Here is an 11,545-nt window from a genome sequence, read left to right as displayed (position 1 = left end):
AGCTTGCTTGTATATTTGATCTTGTGGTGGTAAACCTGAAACCATTAAAAACAACACGCTAACGACGTATTCCATTGTGAGCGATTATAGTATGTAACGTAAGTGCTGCGATTGGTATATTTTAACAACGGACTTATTCAGAAAGCGAAGCCGGACGATAACTAGATGTCAAACGCACATGCATATATAGCCCTTGTTTTTGACACTTATGTCGATTTTTCGTACAAAAACGTTTTTGATCGGACTGCAGCCAACACCCCTAATAATCATAATCAAGTGGATCACCAGTATCTAAATCAGATATTATGCCATAGCCTACAACGCATTTGTAATATATAATATATTGTTTTGCGCCTCAGCTCTCAGCCGAGGGTCTGCCCTAAAACGACATAGAGTCGTATTGTGTTTTTTTGGACCTGACATTTCATTCAAAAATAAACTATGTTGTTTTTGAATTGGGATTTCGCATCTAAAAATTCAGAATTCATGATCAGAATTCAGATGACACTGCTTTGGAATACCACCGACATACCATACGGCATGGTCCGTCGATATCTAGCCGGTAGCCAGACGGAGGGTAATTCGAAGGGTTCACACGAACCCCTTAAGTTTTTCCACTATTCTAAGCGCCTTTCGACAAAGATTCGCCGTATGGAATTTACATAAACTACAGAAAAGAGTAGATTTTCGAAAAAGGCATAAGTTCATGTTCAAAAGGGATATAAGCGTGTTCTATTATGATCTAAACGGGCGGCACTCACACGCTACAAAATTCACTTTCTCCTTTTTATGACATATCCCCGCGCAGAAATGCACTTTCAGTCAGGTCTTGCGGCTACAAACTTCACCAATAAGACTGACACAAGCCCAATGAGCAAACGAAACTCAATATATTCAATTCAATTAGTATATATTGCCTTTTAAATCAATATTACATGACTATAGGTGACAAGAATAGAAAAATGAGGAAGAAAATAGAAATGTATGTATATACATAACTGTTATAACAAAACTTATATGTCTACACCCGCGCGAATTTTCCAAGTTACAAAATAGCACAGCGATTTTCAATTTCGCACAATTATGTTTTCGAAGAATAATTGCGGTATCGACAAGCCATACGGATGCGACGTATGATTATTTCAATTTCCGACGTAGCATATCTTCACCCGTGTATCAGCGACGAGTTGATTCGTAATTCGTTTCGAAAATAAATCACGCGACGCACCTTTATAATTAACACCCGCATCGGCTGTTTGAACTGCCGGGAAATTTGGACGCGTCGGCAAATATCCAACACGTTGCCGGATTTCAACTGTGCGCGAAAACGTCGCCAGAATGATACATAACTTTTTTTGAATAATGTGTTTTCAGTTGTTATCGGCTCTATACCAGAATACGCCCGCGATTTCAATTGCAAACGATGCTTTCTGACGCGTAAAAAGCGAAATTGAGCAAAAGCGCAATCCTTCTCCCAAGTTTGTCAAAACAGATTAATCCTATCATTTATCATTCTATATCAACTAATCGGATGAAGCAGTGAACGTTAAGTTTCTTTAAAGACTTTTTAAGTCCAGAAATGATTGCTGAACGTACAATATATATGCCTTTTATCTGAGCCTAGCGTGAGAGGTTAAGATACGAAAACTGATGTTGGTAAATATCAACTCGGTATATGCTTTATTTAGAAATTTGAAAACTGAAGAAATTAGTCTGGCAAACTTAAGTGCAAAGACGAATTTGACGAAGTTGTTAGATCTGGTTCGCGGGCCGGAACTCTCCCGTCTCATCTCGAAGTGAATGGTTCTATCTGACCTTTAGTGCACAATGTACGTTCAATGAAACCTGATCGACGCGTTGGCGTTTCATCTCAGTTCTGTGCCCAAATCCATTGGTCGAAAGAAACTCGTCAATAGCGCTTTCTTCCCCGATACAACAACATTCGCTAAGTCCATACTGACAACTGTCGGATTTGACGTCTGCTGGGAGGCAATTCGTGTCCGGTGTTACAGTTTGTTTTACTCTAATAGCTCTATGTTGGCCGGCACCTTTGCCGCGGCCGTGCCGCGAGGAAGTTATACATTCACAAATGACAGATTCGCGAAAAGTTTGTGATTGATGGGTCAGTATATACGTAGCTTTCTGTAATTGTATAATGGACATCCTTATTGGCATCATTACAGAAAACTGCTTGTCATGGCGATGTGATTCGCTTATCGACATCTTTTCCTTGCGGTTGTACGCGTATTACACACAGCGTCAAGCCGTCGATAAACGTTTTTGAAAACTTTATCCACCGCGGCATTTCACTCGGCTTTTCTAAAGAGCACGCAAATGGATACGGCGAACGCGCGCGGTGAAAACGTTATATTTCGCTTTCTAACGCACATCCACACGTTAATCCGCGCTAATGGCGAACAACTCCTTAAGAACGTTGCTCGCTATTGCGTATGTAGATGATTTCGTAACGATGCAATAGGTTTTGCTGATCAAGGGTATTCGAACTTATTTTGCTTGAAGTAAAAGCTTAAGCTTAGTCTTTTACGCGGCGTAATGTTACCAACGAAAGTTAAGGCGTCGTTTTTTATCAATGCGTTGTCAAATTACCGGATACGGTAAAATGTAAAAAGGCTTTGCCGGGGATGCTAGTTTCGGAGTTCGTCGGCCAAAACTTATCGCAGATTCGAGTATCAAACGCCATACCCTTTAAGTCGTAAAACACGGTTAATCTTTATAAGAACAATCGTGGGCTGCTATATATGCCGTGTTTGTTTTTGCTGTAGTTTATTTTCGAAACTGCCCATGAAACGAAGGAGAGAACGAAAAGTTGAGCGCCAAACTCTGGGTATCTGTTTAGTTACATTATTGCTGACTTCAAAGCAGCAATCAAAACTACTTCATTAAACTTTTGTTTCTATCATTTTTGTGGTCAGACGCAGTATCGATATTAGTGTGGTTTTTTTGCGTTTTGAGTCAATTGCATAATCCAAGTAGGATTTCTCGCCAGCTGTATAAATATTATCATTTGAAGAGTCTAAACGGCTCAAGTGCGGTGTTTTTCGTTTTCTGCAATTCGACAATTGTTGAAAGTAAGGAAATACAAAAGCGAGAGGAGAGTTTTAAAGCTTTTTCCGATATACGCTCCCCTCGAGTGCGATGCTGTATTAGCTACTCCAAATACGAATGTCTAATCAACTCACGAGTCAATATACGTATCCGCAAAACAAATAACAAAATATTGTCGGTTGAAGTTTATCTAGTAACTATACCGATGAAATTGAAGTGTATCCGAATGCAGCGATTTCGTGAAAACGAATCACGCTATCCGCCGAAACTGATGATTTCCCTTTAACAATAGAAATCGGCACTACACTCAGTGACAAGCGGTTTCGATATGACGTGTGCGCGCACTATACCAGGCGGCTTTCACAGCACGTCAATTCGATGATGCTTCACTTATCTATAGAATCTGAAATTGCCAATAAAGCCGAGTTGATGGTGAATATGATGGCTTACGATTTGACGCAACGAGACTTGTGAATACGAAATGGATTATTTATCATTGACAGGCCATAAACATAAACCTTATTGACAGTGCCATAATTGCGGCTACTTGTTATAATGACGACTGTGTCTATACTTATTGCTTTATACACGTCGACGCAAAAGTAATGCTGTTGCTTTTTCCAAACAGCTGTCATGCCGAAGGGAAAAAGTTCCGATACTAATAGCACCCCAGTCACGACGAATATTCCCCAATCTTTCATTTACAATTACTTCTTCGGCTACGCCAAAATATATACAGTTAATATTCTCGGCGAGGGCACAAATCGGGTTTGCGAATTTATAGGTTTTTTCTCGACTTCGACGGCAACTTTATGACTATGCGTAAAATTTGATTATTCCGCAGATCGAAATTCGGAAAAAGAGCGTCTGTGCATGCGCGCGCAGGGAGACGAATACGGCTGGAATTAGTGCAGTAAAATACCCCGCTACATGGCCAGAGCGAGACCTTTCGGGCAGCAATCTCGTCAATGACGGTCTATTATGATATTGACCGATGTCCGCGAGGATTTTCGTCGCATTATCTACAGTATCATACATCAGCCGCGAAACATTAGCGATATGTCTGCTGGGAGATCCGGCATCATACATATCCGGTAAATATACGTCGGGCCGAGATGACTCGGCGTGGTACGGTGACTGAACCGGCGGCGTTTTCCGAAAGCGCGGACGATTTCCCAAATGCGACTCAAATGTAATAGTTTCAGTAGAGACCCCTGATGTAGCATTACGGGTCAGCCAACAATTATAGCTTGACAGAATGAATTTCATCGAACGATAGGAGAAATTAACTCCGCCGACCTTTTTGTTTCGAGAGGTTCGAACCTGATACGGGGACAGTCGTGTAAACGCTATTTTCGGATTAGGTCCTTCGTGCGGGCCTTGAAATGCTCGACAAAATAAATTCCGATGAAAGATATAGGGAGTTTTGGGCTAGAAAAATTTATACCTTGTTTCTAATTTCTGCTGGACTTTGAAGTTGACTGGCCGGTCGCCTATCTACCCTGTACATTACTTTGTTTTCAATCATATGCAGGCTAACCATAACCGACCCCGGCAGTTATCGAAATGAGGTGATTATATATTTTTTATTGCAGTTTACAAATTATCTTTTCTAGCCGCGTTTAAGTCCACACATCGGTCGTAATAGCGAATCTAGAAATCGCGCAAGTCATTGATGTGTATCTCGTCGGCAAGAAGCCAAACCCTGGCCAGTGACGAAGTGAATCACGAGAAAAGTTCGTGTAGGATTTGTCCAAATTAATTGCACCCGAAAGATTGGGCCATTTACGTGCTATTTCCTACTGTTGTTTCATTATTGTTTGATCGTAAACTTTATGATTTCAATCCCGTCCCCGTTTACTACCATTCAGATGATGATGATTAATATCACGTTAAACGATCATTGAAGTTCGACGAGTTCATTCAGTTGAGCAATAAAAAGCTGCTGCTTCACCCGATTTCAGGCCCGCGGCCACCGAGAACGTTCAAACAGTTCATTTATAGGTTTAGATATTGAAAAATGGAAGTGACGTATATTGTACGATAAGTGTTGCACTTCCAGGTGGTAGGGTTTAATTAAAATTCTGTCACTAGAAATTTTATGGGCTTCAGCAAATTGGTGTTAGGCAGCTGCTGCATGGAGCACGAATGATTCTGCCCATTAAGCACATACATACGCTAGTTATTTCATGGCTCGCTCACAGTGAGGTAGATGCATAACTTTCTGTTCAGCAATTAAGGTGTTCGAGAGGTGTTGCTAAAAAACGACGCACAACCGCCCGAAAGTATCCAAATGCTAGGCGGCTAATTATGAAATCTATTGTTAGACTTCGAAAATTCGAATAAAAATCGTTGTTGCGATACTCTCGCCACGACACGAACAAGCCCTGCCTGATTAGCTTAACGCGCAATGGCATCATCTCAGGTTCTGCGTACTCCGTCTCGATGCCATCAGGTTCGAATCCCAGCTTCGGTAAAGAACGTACTAAACAGAGAAAATGTGTAAGGTCCCTCATCCCGAGTGTTGAAGAATGTTGATTATCGGTCAAAACATGAATGACTTGCAATTGAATAAACCAAAAACTCGATTAAACTATCTGCACTGATCATCACCCCCGTAGGGAGCCTTGTCTGTGGCCGCGCGCACTAAATTACGGTTTATGATGACCGAAGTGTCATAACAATGCGGACAACTTTCGTTTCCTTGGTCTCATGTGTTTTACCAGATAATGACCAATTACCGATAACGACCACGGCTTCATATAATGTGTACATAGGGAGAGCAGACGGGGCCTATTATACGAAATAACTCTGCGACATCGGCAAAGCATGATCTGTCTCGCCGAGCCACGATACCGCGAAATACAGTTATACCCTGAGAAATAATAAATTCGAAATAGACACGTCAGCACAACCGCAATAACAAAGATATAAGATCTCAATGGCGCAAACAAAACGTGCTTGATGTGTCTAAGCAGGGGACATATTGTAGCTTTTTGGAATAAGTAAACGCGACATGATGGATTATCGTGATTCTCATCAAATAAATCCTGCCGCGTACATTCTTTTCGTATCTGATATAAGAGAACGTTAGCAACCGATGAATGATAGGTGAATTTAACATCAAAAAGCAACAACAAACCACAACAAAAACAAGAAAACTAACTTGAAAGTTTATTGACGCCTTTGGAAATAACACATATATCACTTAATATTGTCGACAATAAATGATGTATTATGAATTATATGATATTAACGATCAATAAAGTTATTTTGGATTTGTATAAATCGATAATGTTATTGAATTTCCGGCAACCAGTTGCCCCGATGTATTGATGACGTAGGGCGCATCCTCTCGCAAAAAATTATCAAAATTTACCAAAAATAGATAAAGAGTTATGAAATATAGTTTATTACATAATAAACGCCAAAGTTCACATTTGTAATTGTTATTTTGAAACGCAAATATTGATGACGTAGTGCACATCGAACCACACGGAACCCATAATAACGCATACCAACTGTATCAATGTATACGAAAATTATTGTAACGTTTTCACGGCGTTAAAAAACGGAAGACGTCACAAAAAGGTAACATGATTCAAATTAAATCATATTATTTGAAACCGCGCGTTAATGCAACCATCAAAAATTACCACCTACCTCTTCGTGTCAAATCGCATGGCTGTTAATCAGAATATGCTAATTAGACATTCGGATAACGTCGAAAAGTTGTTATTAGCGAGGGATAATTAAACTTCATCGCCGACTGGTACACGCAACGTGACCATGCATGATACGAAGCCGAGCAAAAATTCTAATAAATATCGTCATTTCAAATCATGAACGTAAGCCCAGAATATAATTAGCTTTCTATAGTTCTACGTAATCTAATATTCCCTGTTCGTATTATCATTTCGTGTGATATGTAATTCAGGGAAATATTGTAGCGAAAAAATCATAATAGAGGTCTGCGAACCTTCACTCCACGGTGAATTGCAATCAGGCGACGTCTGCCGTCCTTCCTCGCAGGGATTCGAATCTGGTGGACACGGCACCAACGCAATCGGTTTCGCGCGATGGAATTTCTCATACTCCCCGGCAGGGATTCGAACCTGATGGAACAAAGACTCCCCTTGGTACGAAACTCTGTCACACTAGCTTAGATAATGTCATTATTAGCCTAACAGAAATCCCGTTTATATTAGCCCGGGTTTTTCCATGTATAGTTAACCCATGAAATTTGCCTCAGCGATTATACGATGGGCAATCTGGTTTGTGCCGCAATATTCTTTTTGCATCAAACCTGCACACTCGGTCATGTGTAGCAGGATTTCGTGCCGTGGCTGAGTCTAGCGATGCCATTAGGTTCGAATCCCGGGAGGATGTGGATTCTACGAATGAATTTGTTTTCATGGCCTACAATATATAACATACGTAGGCCTATATCATTAAGCCTTAATTCTGAGGTAGATATACATTAGTATAACGAATCCCAACGAGGCTTAGACCGTGCCCTTACAAAAAACTCTCTGGATATTTTTATTACATAAGTAATTTATACTTTCCGCTAAATTCAGCGCCGCATTTGCAAGTATTTTCCAAACGCTGGAATATTGCACTTGACAGAAGAAAGTCATCCATAAAACCAGAAGATGAAATTTTCAGACGCCGCAAATTACATTCTCTTTTTCTGCGACTACTCGAATATATATTCCGATTTCATTACTTCGATGTCTCATCGACAACATTAAGTGTCGTTTATTAATATTTGTATTCGACGACCACAAGTGGAAGCGCAGTCGACAAAAAAGGAATTGATGGCGCGTGCGCAGCCGTCTGCGTGCAACGAATATTGCCGGATAATTAATACGCGGTGTAACTTAACACGCTTATCATCGATGACATTTAACCGAAAACATGATAAATTAACACAATTTCTATGCGGAAGTAAATTGATTCCTAGCTTCGAGAAAATACGGGCGTCCAGCGAAGCAGGACGACGTCTCGGTTCATATCGCTTTTAACGTACACACTCGATACGGGCTAATGTGTATATAAGATCACGTCTATCGAACTTCGTGCCATCCTAATCAGTTCATCAATCAATTCGGCAGACGACCATCGTTTGATGAACAGAAGATTTACCGAGAGAGAGCGTCTAGTTCCACACATCTCGCGTTGTATCTCATCAGAATGTGTGATTATCTTTCAATCCTTCTAAATATCCCGTTACAAGATGGCGAAGATTGCAGAGTGTAGCCAAAATTCATAGACCTACATTCTAAAGTATAATACGAAAGGGTTAGCGACAGTTTGTTTGAGCTTATACGTTAAATCATCGCAGAATCGACGCTAGAAAAATAACCGGTTTTTACACCATTCCATCATTCTACAGGGGCACATTGGAAAATGAGATCTTACAGTAAATTAGGCTGATGCAGAGATGGGAACTTTTATTCACTGTCTATCTTTCTAACATCTTTTTGCCCCTGACTTCATAATTAGTTAAATTTGAAAAGAAATATTAGAAGTACGTCTCTCGTACAACGATTGCGCACGAAACATGATGAAATATCAAGTTACGGAACGCTTTAAAAACGGTCAATACCGCGGAATTATCTTTCGCGGATTGATCTGGCCATCTGATCCTATCAGTGTATCAAAAACACTCGGTGAAATAATTATCCTAACCAGCGCAGACCGGCCCAGTCAAGATCACTGCAAATAAACGTCTGTCCTTAAGTGCAACTGCATTATTGCGTAGGTTGACTACTGGCTCCGCTGAAACGTGAGCACAAAAGACAACACGCGGCCAATTTTGACCACTAGCTTCTGAGTAAACGGAAAGACCTTTCCAAACACGGGGTCTTATTAGTCATGCGTGCTCCGACGCAGCCTAATCGAATAGCGCCGTTGAATATGGCGACGTCGTACGACATCGACTTCTTCGGTGAATAGCCAAAATATGTCAGAGAATCTGCTTCTCGCCGATCCTTTCTACCGCATTTACCAAGGGATGATGTCAATTTTCTTGCAGCGTTCACTTCATGAATAAATCTCTTTATCAAAAATGACATCTCGGCGTTGCTTCCTCGCTCAATTAATCTGAAGTACCGGTTCAGAAGGCACGAAATCGTAACTGGCCTGTGATTATAGCGACAGCTCGGTCGCGCGCTCTCTTTCGCTCTCGCTCTCACTAAGAATGTAAAAATCAGCCAGAGAAGAAGTGTCATTTTTATCCTTTCGGAAGATTAGACGTCCGAAAATACTTAAATCGTATTTAGAATGATTAATATAGAGTGGTTTTTGATGGTTTCGACGTACGCAATATTCAGCAGTATAGCGATACGCGCATCAACATTCGCGGCGTCGAACAATCGAGAAAATGTAAATTTTCCGGCCAGCTAAATTTCGCCGTGTAACAAGAACATCGAGGCGACGAGAAATTTTCAACAACAAGACAATTAGATAGCGACAACGACGCGAATTGAATAAAAAACTTTCTGAAATGGTTTTTGAGTCAGAACACAGCTCTGTACCGTGTTTATCGCCTTCGGCGTATAGATATGACCACCCGCACGAAAGAGTCGGGAACTTGCCGAATCGAATGTATTTATACATGCAGTGTTTCATAACCGTCGATGGGGACCTTCGACATTACCGCTGCCACCAACACACGTTCGCATCGCGCCTTTATTTAACGACAAATACGAAAAGCGAAAACCATAATTTAACGATGTTCGAGAAATTCGAGAAATATTTACCAAAAGGATCGCGCGCATCGATTCGTCGCGAACGTTCAATCAAAATACTTAAACACAATCGGCGAGTTTAGGCTTACATAATAGTAGACAGAATAAATCCAATAATTTACCCGCTAGTATGGAGCACCGTCCGAAGGGAGCAGCAGTTAGTGTATAGGATTGCTAGAATTCTGCATAATTGATGTTTTGTCAACAGTAAGCTGGTTGGGAGATTTTCTTTTTTTCACTTAATATACCTCGTTTTGGATAATACGAACGCTAATGGAGAGGAACGGCGAAAAATGCTTACATAGGATGCAACGTGGCTGATTTCTCATTTCTTATTCTTTCCGTTGGGATTTTACTTGCTTTCACATTGCTATTTGTCATTTTGTCATAAAATTGTTTTCAAAAGTCCTACACAGTGACGAAACCTATAAAAGTAATGGAAAATACGATGCTGGAAAAGAATTACGCCCAGAGAAATCACTATAGAATAGCTAAGACGGACACGTACATGAAGACAATTCAAACAGTGATACAGAAGCATTTCCACATAGATATATGAACTACATGGCATATATCTATGTGGACACACTTTTGCCCAAAGTTCAATTATCCATTTACCAATTGAAGGCGGAGACAGGCTTCTGTGAGAAAATGGATCTTCAATGTAACCGTGATGAACTAATAAATCCGTGATTTCTCGTATTATCAAAGAGCATGACAAATTTCTTTTCAGGTCAAATTATCTATTTACTATTCGAATCGATTTGACTACGCGACCGGGGGTTTCCACGGCTTCACTTTATGAATGTTGCTAATAAAGAATAATGATGAAAGTTATATAGACGATCATCGTCGTACAACACGGAGTCGGAATCTAAATGGATTTTTAAGGGATGATATCTCGATTAAGTGCGTTTTGTACAAGCTCGAGACTATCGCAATTACATATACAGTAATAGAGAACTGATTTCATATCGCTGGCAGGATATAACATTGCTGTTTTGATAACGACACTATTACTTGAGATATTAATCCGTGAACAATTTTCTAGTCAAATAGTATTTTCTCTCACAATTTCGCAAAATGGATGACACTGCAAAGTCTAGCATTGGTAGTGTCACAATCCTTCAGAAAAGTCGCATTTTGAGATCAAATGGAGACATTTCTCTTCCTAAACACTCGGTCATCGTTTCAATAGTTGGAGAACGATTTTACCCTCTCAAATAAGGCGTGATAATCGTCGCTACAAGAAATAGGCGATGAGAATTGACAGGTCCATTGGATTCTAGTGCCAGAAGAAGAAAAAAACTGGACAGACGAGTTCTCTTATCGAACGCCAGTTCACAAGACAACTATCGACTGACGCAAGATGTTTTTATCAGTGTTGTTACGAAATTCCTCTGATTCGCTGGCAGATTTCTTGCGAACTGATCGTTGTTATTTACGACTAAAAAACCCACCGAAACTGTTCTATAACGTTGTAGACGTTCTATTAGTGTCGTCAAATGCCTTCTCGCTAGAAGTATTTTTGCCGTGTACAGGAATCGTGCCTCATGAGGCATGTATATTGTTCAATTTTTTATGTTGGCATCGCAGCGATGAACAATTTTTTTATGAGCGGGCACCCTTAATTTGCACATGTGGTACGACTCTTAATTTATCATTTCATCCCTAACAATTTATCACAAAAATCCATCACCATCCGAACAATAGGAGGCAATGGT

This window comes from Tubulanus polymorphus, chromosome 2 (assembly GCF_964204645.1).
Source record: "Tubulanus polymorphus chromosome 2, tnTubPoly1.2, whole genome shotgun sequence".
Lineage (NCBI taxonomy): Eukaryota > Metazoa > Nemertea > Palaeonemertea > Tubulaniformes > Tubulanidae > Tubulanus > Tubulanus polymorphus.
Note: the sequence above shows the minus strand (reverse complement) of the source record.